Source organism: Suricata suricatta, chromosome 1 (assembly GCF_006229205.1).
Source record: "Suricata suricatta isolate VVHF042 chromosome 1, meerkat_22Aug2017_6uvM2_HiC, whole genome shotgun sequence".
Classification (NCBI taxonomy): domain Eukaryota; kingdom Metazoa; phylum Chordata; class Mammalia; order Carnivora; family Herpestidae; genus Suricata; species Suricata suricatta.
In genome coordinates, this window is record NC_043700.1 from 170,579,577 (window position 1) to 170,593,115 (window position 13,539).

Here is a 13,539-nt window from a genome sequence, read left to right on the forward strand (position 1 = left end):
GAAATGTTGATACATAGGGACACAAGTACCTCAATGTTCATAGCGGCACCTTCACCAATAGCCAAATCATGGAAAGAGGCTAAATGTCCATCAACTGATGAATGGATCAAGGAGATGTGTTTGGCTATACAATGGAATATTACATGGCAATGAGAAAGAAAAAATCTGTCCATTCATGGCAATGTGAATGTAACTCGATGGTGTTATGCTAAATGAAATAAGTCAGGCAGAGAAGGACATATACCATATGTTTTCACTCATAAGTCTAACAGGAGAGACTTAACAGAGGACCATGGGGAGATGAAGGGGAGAAAAAGAGCAAGGGAGAGGGAGGGAGGCAAATCATGAGAGATTATTGAATTCTGAATACAAATAGGGCTGAAGGGGGAGTAGGAAAGGGGAAGGGAGGTGATAGGCATAGAGGAAGGCACTTTGGGGAAGAGCATTGGGTGTTTTATGGTAACCAACTTGACAGTAAACTATACAAAATTAAAAAAAATTTAAATGATCAAAGCTTAAAAATATTAAAAAGAAAAAGTAAAAGCAACAAAAGCAAATACAAATAATTTTCACTCACTCAAAATAGTAATCTTCTGCACAGCAAAGAAAACCATCAGTAAAATGGATAGGCAGCCTACTGAATGAAAGAAAATACTTGCAAATTAGGTACTTTTTAAGGGATTATTATCTAAAATATATAAAGAATTCATATAACTCAGTAACAAATTTTTTTTATTAAAAAGTGGGTAGAAGATCTAAATGGACATTTTTAAAAAGAAATATACAAATGTCCAATGGTTAAATGAAAAGATGCTCACCATTATCAATCATATAAGAAATACAAATCAAAATGACAATAAAATATCACTTCACTACTATTAGAATGGCTTTATAACAAAAAGACAAGAAATAACGTATTTGCAAAGTTGTATGTAGAAAGGAACTCTTGTGCACTGTTGGTAGGAATGTAAATTGGTACAGCTTCTATGGAAAATAGTATGGAAGTTCTTCAGAAAATGAAAGATATAACTATACATATGATCTAGCAATTCTACTTCTGCCTATTTATCCAAGGAAAATGAAAACATTAATTTGGAAAGATATATCATCCCCCTGTTTATGGCACCATCATTTACAAAAGCTAAGATATGGAAACATCCTAAGGGTCCACTGATGGAAGAATGAAGACTGATATGTCACACATGCACACATGCATGCACACACACACACACACACCCACCCACACACACACCCACCCACACACACACACACACACACACACACACACACAAGCACACTCACTCCCCCCCCACAAATATACAGCCATAAAAAAAGAATGAAATCTTGCCATTTGTGACAAAGTGGATGGACACTGATGATATTTTGCTATGTAAAATAAGTCAGATAGACAAAGACCATACTATATAATTTATCTTATAGATTAAATCTAAAAATGAAAACAAGAACAAAAAACAACCAAATTTATAAAGACAAAGTACAGATTGGTGGTTGCCAGAAGCAGGTGCTGGGGGCAGGGAGGAGGAATGTGGAGGAGATGGGTGAAGGAAGTCAAAAGGTAAAAATATAGATACTATTTTTCTTTAACAAAGAAAAATAAAATGTGTAGTCAGCAAAATATATACATTTATAATCTAATATACATACTTCTCATTTGGGGAATTGTTCAGAACAAAGAAAATATGTATAAGAGCCTTATAAGTCCCATACTTGAACTTTTAAATTTTATTCATTCTTGACTACAAGTTTCTCAGCTGGAAGAATTATTACAGTTTAAACAGACTAAGATTTACCCAACTATTAACTGCAGCCTTAATGAGCTAGTTAGATTACTGATGATTTGGCTAATAAGCTTCAAAACAAGTTCAAAACAAGTTCAAATTTATATAATTGATTCTTGGATTAATTAAGTTTACCTAATAAAATCTCTGGTTGTATCAAAACCTTTAGGGCAGCAGAAATATTACTAGTATTGATATATTACTTCTTTGAATTACAGAATGGACCCTTAAATCATAACTCTTGTATCTGAAAATCTTATAACAATGTTTCTGGAAGGTCAAATTGGCAACTGATTTGTGACTAGCAACTATAATTAAAATCTGTATTGAGTTCCTATAATGTGTCAGAACCTAAGTTAAAGTCTTGATATATATTATCTTTAATCTTTACAACACATTTGGACTTGTAACCCAAATACAGGTCTGTACTTCAAATTATCTTGATTTTTTAAATGTTCGTTTATCTCAAGAGCCAGTGTGTGTGTGTGTGTGTGTGTGTGTGTGTGTGTGTGTGTGTGTGTGTGCACACACGAGCTGGAGAAGGACAGAGAGAATTCCAAGCAGGCTAAGCTGTCAGCAAGAGCCCGACTGAGGTTCAATCCCACCACCTGTAAAATCATTACATGAACCAAAATCAAGAGTCTGACACTTAACCTCCTGAACCACCCAAGCACCTCCAAATTAACCTGATATTTTCTGTTGTACCAAATTCCTGAGTAAAGTGGAGAAATAAAGATAGATGGGAGTAAAGGTTAATGTATATAAATTTTTCTCTGTGGTGGTCACTTCAAATTTAGAGATATTAACAACTAATTCTTAGGCAAGAAACCTATTTACAGAAATAGCAACACAATTTACATACAATTGTTCCTAACCAACAGTTTTCACCAATGCCATTACCACATACACTGTGCCTCAGGCAAGACTCTGATGAATGAGTTGACTTTTTTTTTTTTTTTTAGCAGCTTAGCATAGGTACTTCTCATAAAGGAATAGGTAGCCCCTTGACTCATTTTATGTCTATCAGTCTATCATTTATCATCTACTTTGATTAGCAAAACTAAGAATCAAATTGCCTCTGAAAATGTTCATTTGGGCAAAATTGTTACTAGACATCATTCGCTCTTTCCCTTGTTCTTTCATCAGAAATGAATCTTGTGTTACATAGTCTGTTATACCTAAAGTTGACACATCAGAAATGAATCAGCTGCTTCCATATTGGTACAGCAAAAATATAGCAAAACTAAAAACTAACATATTTGTTGTAGTTAGCAGTTGTTGCCTGGAATAGGGCTCCTTCTGTATATAAAAATATATAAGGCTACTTCTATATATAAAAATATTTAAAAACCCTGATCTCATTCCTTATTTTCGATGGCCACATAAACATGAATGGTACCTTAATGAAAATTCATTTCATACCGCTTTTAACAAATTAGGGGAAAAATAAAATTCCCTACTTGGTAACTTTACAAATGGAAAGCAGAGAGAATTCTCTTACTGGAGAATGCATAAGAAGCGTTTCCTATTTATCTCTGGGTATTATGTATGTTTTAATTTCTTTATGTTCAACTACATATTGTGTTAATTTTCTTAAGTTTTATGTTCAACAAATACACACAATTTTATTTTGAACTGAGCCAAGTAGTAAAGCCTTGTGCAGACATTTGTATACTAAGATTATTCAAATACATATAAAGGACCATAGTTTATTTTTTTCAAAATAGCAAAAGCTATTTAAAACTTGGAAAATGTGCTATTTTTCCATTGATTAGCTGAATTTCCTATTTATGTAAATTTGTTAGGTTTATTGTTTGCTTCATGAGAAATTATGTTTCTACTTTATCAAGATGGTCACATCAAACATCTTAATTTTTTATTTAATTTAAATTTTTTCTTAATTCTTAAAAATATTGTTTATTTATTTTTGAGACACAAAGACAGAGCACGAGTGGGGGGGGGGCAGAGAGTGAGGGAGACACACAATGAAACAGGTTCCAGGCTCTGAGATGGCAGCACAGAACCTGACAAGGGGCTCAAACCCACAAACTGCAAGATCATGACCTGAACCTACGTCAGTCACTTAACCAACTGAGCCACCCAGGAGCTCCGTAATTTTACATACAGGCTTTTAGATTTGTTTTATAGGATCATGCAGTTTATGCATCACACAATAGGAGCCCAAATAAAAGGGAGCTGAAAGAGTTTCTAGCTAAGCTTGGTGGCCTAGTGTGGGGACTATTCTTCCACAGCATGTAAAGTACTATTTTGAATTCATGCAAAGTTACTCGTGAAACCAGCCTTTTAAAAATAGTCTCTTATCGTTCTGTACTTTAATTTTTATTATTTTTTAAATTGAAATCTGTTCCTCCTTCTCAGTCTTCATTGTTTCAGTGGATGAGGCCACATGATACCTAGTCATTCAGACCAAAAGCTGGAATTATATTTAATTCTACCCTCTGTTGATGCCCCCTCATCCTACATATCAACAAATATTATTGGTTCTGCATTTTAAAAATCTTAAATTTGAACCTGTTTGATAACCCCAATGCTGTGTCCCTAGTTCATGCCACCATCCTTTCTGTCTAGAATATTCCAATAATTTTCTGATAGCTTCTTTCAAACAAGTCTTCTTGTTTCAATTCTTGGCCTGACGTAGTTTGTCCACCACAGAGGAGAGAAAGGGACAGAGAGTGATTGCATAACCAAGTAGATTATTGTTTGAATTTCTGGACCCAGCAATGTCAGAAGCTGAACTTCCTGATGGTACAAAACCGAGAAATCTCCCCTTACCTACTTTGGGATGTGGTGCTTATTTGTATTTAAATGGGTGCCTTCGTCATTTGTAACTGAAACATATACAATGTAATATTATGTAATGGAAGGAAGAGCAATGAATTAAGAGTAAAACCGCTTGGGAACTAGTTCAGGCTCTAATATTATTCATGTGATCATTGGCAAGTCATTTATTCATCCTGTATGTGAATTTCCTTATCTCGTGGGAGAAAGACACCTTACCTTTAAACTGCACAATTTTTTTGCATGGGTATGTAGAGTCAAATGCAATAAAATTGGTTGAAAGATGATATCAGTGTCCATCAGACCCCAAAGCCTATTTGCTTTCCATTTTTCTGTAGGCTGTGTATAATACTTACCTTTGTACAAGGCAAACAATAATGAGTCTATCTAGTATCATATCCATAATCCTATATACAAAAATATCCTTGGCTTAAAAACTCTGTCTCTCTGCCTTCCAGTATTCAAAAGTACCACACTATGTAGACAATCTGCATACAAACAAAATCAGCCTGAATCATTAACTCAAAGCAATCTGTTTCCTATTTCTTTGGAGGTTCCCTTGCTTTTAGTGCAGAAAGTTACAGGAAAAGCTAGATTCATCAGTTATAAGTCTCAGTAAATATTTGTTTGCACTGCCAATGCATTTATGTACATGGGCCTTCCAAGATCATGTGCTACCCAGCCTACTGAGTTGTTGAGTGTGCCGTCATGCAGAACAGAGATGGTCAGGGACTTCTCAGAGCAAGAACAAAATAATGCAGTTACACACCAGTTAGACCGCACATGTTTTACATTAAATCGGTGATATTATTTGGTTAGTTCAGTCACATAGCTGGCCAATTTATTGCATTACTTACTTTAATTTGGTGGCCCTAATTGACTAGGGTACTAAGGCAAATGGCCAAACTGACTAACCAGTGCAAACAATGTTTAAAGAACTATTTTTTCTTATCTACCAGACACTTAAAAATATACCTGAAAATTATAAAACTTTTCTTCTCATGAAGATTTTGTGTATGTCCTGACCAATGGAAAAGGCCAGAACATCCCACTGGTAATACGCGTCATTACATGCCATTCCATGAACTTGAGAGAACTGTTTTATAATATTTAACTAATTAATTTGTCAATTTTAAAAATGAAATCTGAGTCTAAAGCTTTTCTCATGTTTTTTCACATATGCAATACACTCAAGAAAAAATATAGGCGTTTTGGACAGAGTATTAAATTCCAAAGTGTTGTTGCAACTGCTATCTTATCCTAACGTCTAAGCAATCTTAGCCCTAAAGGTATTAAGAAAATGAAGCCACCGGTCTCAATCAAAGCAAATATCCTACAGATAATTTGCTTTCACAAACATCATATCTTTAAATACCCAATTTTTTCAATTTGTGCTTCCTTAAACTCCCCTTGAAAATTATGACTAAGATATTTTCACTTTTTAAGAGAGAAAATCAACAAACACATTCAACTTTCTACATAAGTTTAAGGCTCAAGAAGTTATGTACAGGCATTTCTCTCAGAATACTATCACAAGACATATGTGAGGTAAGCAAGTATGGTGGAGAGAGAAGCACTTTTAATAATATTTATTGATAGTTTATGGTATTATATCAATTAAATATCTGTGGCATTATACTAATTAAATCATGGTCTCTTCTTTGGGAAATGCCTTATTTCTTCCCATATTTCTCTTCATATTTAATTAGTAGGCTCTGAATTTTACCTCAAATATTAGGCATTTAATTGATAAGCCAAGAGAACGATGATTCTGGCACAATGAGAGAAATGGGATATCAGCAGGTCACCAATGAGCCACTGAGTTTGACATTTAGGCCTCATGAATCATTTTTTTAATGTTTTATTTATTTTTGATACAGAGAGAGACAGAACATGAGAAGGGGAGGAGCAGAGAGAGAAGGAGACACAGACCGGAAGCAGGCTCCAGGCTCTGAGCTAGCCGTCAGCACAGAGCCTGATATGGGGCTCGAAACCACGAAGGTGAGATCTGACCTGAGCCGAAATTGGAGGCTTAACCGACTGAGCCACCCAGGCGCCCCAAGGCCAGATGAATCAGAAAGTGGCTGCAACCTCAAAACTGTATTTAAATACCAGTGTAGCTGGAAATTGGATTCTAAAACATAGTAACAAAACAAAATCACATTCTCATAACTTGGTTGCCATAAAAAAACTGGGGTGCCTGGGTGGCTCATTTGGTTAAGTCACCAACTTCGGCTCAGGTCATGATTTCACGGATTGTGGGTTCGAGCCCTGCATCAGGCTCTGTGCTGACAGCTCAGAGTCTAGAGCCTGCTTCTGATTCTGTGTCTCCCTCTCCCTTTGACCCACCCCTCCTCATGTTCTCTTTGTCTCTCAAAAATAAATAAATCTTAAAAAAATGAAAAAAAACCCTTAATAACAGACATGTCAAAATTGGCAGAAAGATGGCTTCCTATCACTTTTCTTTCAAAATGCTCTTACAAGTGCATCTAAGTGATAGAACCTAATTTGTATCCAGCACATGCAAGGAAATCTAGTCGGGGGAAAAAGGCTTTAACTCTCTGCTCTTCGAGTAGAGAAAAGCAACCTAGAACGTGGCAGGAATGGATCCTGATAATTAAGAGTATTCAACACGATTTATTGTAAAGTACTATAGTATTTCTGTAGTCCTGAAGTCCAGTTTAGATTTGTTTGTCTAAGTCACTAGCATCCTATTTAGGTGCTTACATTCTTCATATCTACTCCTTACATGCAACCAGCCACACCCCCAATAGAAGGGGGCATTATCAGAGGTACACAAGATTTTAAGAGTTCCTGCATTCTACTTTCAAATTCTGTCTGTCCATCTGTCCATCAATCCATCCATCCATCCATCCAAATAACACTATCTGTGCCCAATACTTCTCATATCTCAGAGTACTGAATTTTTGGAAAATGAATGAAAATATCTGGCTTTCCTATGTCAGCCCGTTGTTTTGAATTAAAACTTAATGTCTTTAAGGTTTCAGGTAAATGCATATTTGAATTTTTAAGCAAAAGTTTTAAATTATGGAATTCTACATGTAAGTTTTCCCTGCCCAAAATGTGATCTTAGAATTTTATATTAGTTTGCTAGGAATGCCATAACAAAATACCAGAAGCCCGGTGGCTTAAACAATGGAATTGCATTGTCACACAATTCTGAAGGCTGAAAGTCTAAGATCAAGGTGCCAGAGAGATTGGTATCTCCGGAAGCCCAGCTCTTTGACTTGCAGATGGCTACTTTCTCATTATGTCCTTACATAGCTTTTCCTCTGCCACACACAACTGTGATGTCTCTTAGTAGTAGAAGGACACTATGGATACTCGGTTGGGCTCCATTCATATGATTTAACTTTAATTACCTCTTTAAAGGTTCTTCTCCCAAACAGTTATATTGGAGGTTAGGGCTTCAAATGTGAAATCTGGGAGGACTTGATTCAGTTTATATAAACTTTATGAAATATTTGTGAATTAAAAATATAAATAGAGATTCTTAATTTCATATGAATTACTTTAATTCTGAAATGAAACTCACTGAATGCTTGATTTACTATGATACATGTTTGCATTGGGTATATATTGCAGTATAAGCTCCAATTATAATATGTTAACTTTCCAAAAACTTCTTGATTATTTTTACAATTGAAAAATTTCAGATGCAGTATTAACCAAAAGGAAATTTTTATTTTAATTTAAATAACAAAATGTTTTTAACAACTCAGATAAAACTAAGTATAATTTCAGCATTTTTATTTTTACTATTACAGTTTTTAGTCTACTCTCAACCTAATTGAAAATGATTTTAAGTATGTTAGTAAGAATCTTAGATGCAATCTACTTTTTGTAACTACTGAACAAAGGCAAATATTTCCTATTGCATTATTAGCAAATAACATTATAAGTCAGTAATTTACTTAGAGAGACCTTTAATAGTACTAGTTTTGTGTTGTTTTCTTCAGGTATAATTTTTCCTCTGCCATATATATAATATTATTTAGCCAAGGATAAATATTTAATCATATCACAACAATGGATTCTTTGTCCCAATCTCCTTAGCTAAAAATTAGTTGTAGAAATATTAGAAAATAAGTTAGTTAAAACTATGGCATCGGTCTGCTATTATGCCCACTTCCTAACCCAGTGTTCTATTCAATAGTAAGCTGCATGTTATCAATTAGAAAAAAAAAATGGGAAAAATATGAACATGGAGATTAAACAACATGCTACTAAGAAAACAATTGTCCAAGAATGAAATCAATGAGGGAAAAAAAAGGCATGGAGCCTAAGAGAAAATAAAAACATAACAGCCTCAAATATTTGGGATACAGCAAGAGTAGTCTAAGGGGAAAATTTACAGCAATACAAGTGTACTTAAAAACAAGAGAAATCTCATATAGCTGATCTAATTTACATGTATAGAATTTCAAAAAGAAGCAAAGTTTAAAGTTATAGATGGATGGAAATAAAGATAAAAGCACAAATAAATGAAATAGAGACTAGAAAACAATAGAAAAGATCAATAAAATATCAACTGATTCTTTGAAAATGTAAACAAAACTGATAAAGTTTTAGCATGATTGAGAAAAAAAGGAAGACCCAAATAAATAAAATCAGAAATTTAAGAGGAAAGTCACAACCAACATCAGAAAGATACAATGGATCAAAGGAGGCTACTACAAATAATTATATGCCAACATTAGACAACCTAAAAGAAATAAATAAATTTGTAGAAATAATAATTTTCCAAAATTTAATCAGAAATATATAGAAAATCAGAACAGACCAATTGCTAGTAACAAATGGAAGTCAATAATCAAAAAACTCCTAACAAACAAAAGTCTATGACCAGAGAGATTCACAAGTGAATTCTACCAAACATTTAAAGAACACTTAACATCTATTCTCCTGAAACTATTTCAAAGAATAGAATAAGGAGAGCTTCCCAATACACTCTATAATGCCAGTGTTATCCTGATACCAAAAACAAACAAACAAACAAAAACACTATAAAAAAAGAAAACTACAAGCAAGTAGCCCTAATGCACAATAGGTATAGAAATCCTGAACAAAATCTTGGCAAACAATATTCAATAATACAGTAAAAGGAGTATTCACCATGATTGAGTAGGATTTATTCCAGGGATGCAAAGATGGTTCAATAACCACAAGTCAGTCAGTGTGATATACCACATTTACAAAATGATGTTAAAAATCATGATCATCTCAATAGAATCAGAAAAAGCATTTGACAAAATGCAACATCCCTCAGTAATAAGCACCATCAACAAAGTCGGTCTACAGGGAACATGCCTCAACATAACAAAGGCCATGTATGATAAATCCACAACTAAGATCATTCTCAATGGGGTAAAATTAGGAACTTTTTTTCTAACATTAGGAGCAGGACAATAATGTCTGCTTTCACCACTTTTATTCCACATGTACTGGAAGTCCTAGCAACAGAAATAAGACAAAAAAAAACCCATCATCCAAATTAGTACAGAAGAAGCAAAACTGTCACTATTTGAAGATAACATGGTACTATACAAAGAAAACCCTGAAGACTCCACCAGAAAAACTGTTAGCATAAACTAATTCAGTAAAGTTTCACAATATAAAACTAATATGTAGAAATTTGTTGGGTTTTTATCCACCAACAGTGAAGTAGCAGAAAGAGAAATTAAGAAAACAATCCCATTTAGTGAATTGCATGAAAAGAAAAAAAAAATCTAGGAATGAATTTAACCAAAGAGCAAAAGACCTGTGCCCTGAAAACTATAAGATATTAATGAAAGAAACTAAAGACTAACAAATTGAAAGATATTACATGCTCAAGGATGGGAAATATCCTTAAAATACTCCATTGGATATTATTAAAATGTCCATGATACCCAAAGCAAACTACAGATTTAATAAAATCCCTATTAATATTCTAATGGAATTTTTAACATAAATAGAGTGAATACCACCAATAAAGTTAATATGGAACTACAAAAAAACTTTGAATAGCCAAAGCAACGTTGAGAAGATATAAAGCCGGAGGTATCACAATCCTATGCTTCAAGATACATCGCAACACTATTAACATCAAAACAGTATTATACTGGCACAAGAACAGACCTAGATCAATGGAAATAAACAGAGAGTCCAGAAAGAAACCCGTACTCATTTGACCAATTAATCCATAACAAAGGAAGCAAGATTATATAATGGATATGAGACAATGTCTTCAATAAATCGTGCTGGGGACACTGGACAACTACATGCAAAAGAATGAAACCAAGGTACTTTCTTACACCTTACCAAAAAAAACACAAAACCTCAAAATGAAATAAAGAACTAAATATGAGACCTAAAACCATAAAACTCCTAAAAGAAAAACAGGCATCAATCTCTTTGACATCAGCCTTAATAGCATTTTTCTAGATAGGTTTATAAGGGAAGGAAAGCAAAATAAAAAATAAACTATTGGGACAACACCAAAATAAAAACTTCTGCACAGTGACAAAAGGTAACCTATTAAATGGGAGAAGATATTTGAAACATAATCTGATAAGAATTTAATGACCAAAACATACAAGGATGTGTACAACTCAATATAAAAAATATATGAAGAATATATACAACTCAACACACACACACACACACACACACCACACCAATTTGATTTAAAAATGGGTAGAATACTTGAGTAGACAGTTTTTCAAGATTGATATCCAGATAGCCAATACACACATTAAAAAGATATTTAACATCATTAATCATCAGGTAAATCAAAATCAAAACCACATATAATATCAACTCACACCAGAGTGGGGGTTTATCAAAATGACAAAAAACAAGTGTTGGCACTGATGTGGAGAAAAGGGAAATTTCATGTACTGTTGGTGGGAATGTAAACTGGTGCAAACACTGTACAAAACAGTATGGAAGTTTCTCAAAAAATAAAAATAAAATACCATATGATCCATTAAAATTCCACTACTGGGTAGTTGCTCAAAGAAAACCAAACACTAACTCAAAAAGATATATGGACCTTATGCTTATTAAATGTTACGTACAATCGCCAATATATGAAAGCAACCTAAGTGTGCATCAATATATGAATGGATAAAGAAGATGTGAAAAATAATGTAATTTTACTCAGCCATAAGAAAGAATGAGATCTTGCCTTTTGTGACTATGGGTGGACCTAGAAAGAATTATGCTAAGTGAAATAATTCAGAGAGAAAAAGACAGATACTATATGATATCACTTATATATAGTATTTAGAATATAAAACAAATAAACAAACAAAAGCCAGAAACATAATTAGAAATACAGAGAACAAACTGGTGGTTGCCACAGGGGAGTAGGGTGGGGTGATAGGCAAAATGAGTAAAGGGGGTTGGGAGGTATAGGATTGTAGTTATGGAATGAGCAAGTCATGGAGATGAAAAGTACATCATAGGGAATATAGTCAATGGTACTTTAATAAAGTTATGTGGTGACATATGACAGCAACATTTGTGGTGAACTTAGCATAACACAGAGTTCAACAAACAATTACTATGTTGTATACGTGAACTAATGTCACGTCAGCTGTGCTTCAATTGTTTTTCAATGTAAGCTGTAATGTCTCTGCCTTGTTACAGCCTTGTCTAGGCATTGGAAATTAGTCAGTAACATACAGGGTGGTAATTTAGACTAATAACATAATCATTCAAAATTATCCAGCTTATATCTTGTTCATATTAATAAAAAATATGTTGAATTACCACTTGACGACTAAGGATGTGTTACTTGCTCCGTGGAACTGAATCCACTTGGATTCTGACCTTTCCTCTTTTGTCCTCGCCATGCCTGCAACTCTTCTGGTCAACATGCTCACTTGCCAAAAGTTTTTAGTAATGTTTTATAAATGTAAACCTCACCTTCAGTTTATTTATTTAGGGGTAATTCTCAAAAAATACTACTTCTGGGCATTTACGTTCAGTGAACTTGATATACTCATATTCACAAAAAACATTCCAAGATCATAATTCTACACCCCAAACATATTTAAAAATATTAGCACTACTATGTTTCAGAGAGAAGCCCATTTTCAGACATGTGCAGTGACTACATTATAAGAAAACAATTACTTTGTGAGCTATTGCTTCTGAAATCAGCTAATATATTCCTAGTGAACTTATTTGTTCTTGATACTTTCTTTGTAGTTCATGATTGCAACTTGTGCTTCAAATAATAAAATGATAAAAAATTAAAAGTAGATCATATACCTTCAGATTTTGTCATACATTGTTGACAAAAACAAGTTTGAACAAAGATAATATAGGGCAACAGAGAGACTAATTTAAGAGATTAATTTGAAGAATTTACTGAACAAAAAGTTTGGATACTAAAGACTTTTTATAAGATTCGGCTGTCAGAAGGTTGGTTAAAGTTTTAAATAAAGATTTTTCTGTAACAATTGATATTTGTGCAAAACTTTGATATTTGTGCCCAATCATGTTAAATTATGTTTTAAAATGGCTTTTCATTCTAGGGTTTATAGGAGCATAACTAAATAATCCAACCAAACATGGTCTGAGGCCTATTTTGGGAAATGATTGCTTAAGAAGTATAAAGCATTTTCAATTGAAGCCTACTTCTACATGATTTTAAATCATTATTTCAAGAGAAATAAGCCAGGGGTGATGAGAATAGACACCTATAATAAAAGGACAGAGAAAATTTCCTAGGGAGACAATTTCACTAAAAAGCATATTCCACTGAGGGGATGTTTTCTGACACAGTTCCCAATTAACAACTGATCCTGAGAGGTAAAAGTTAACTTCCTAAGCTTTGGTTCTCAATAGTCTTTTTAGCCCTGAATCTCATTCATCACAGTTTTTTTTTTCATAATATTTTATTGTCAAATTGTTTTCCATACAACAC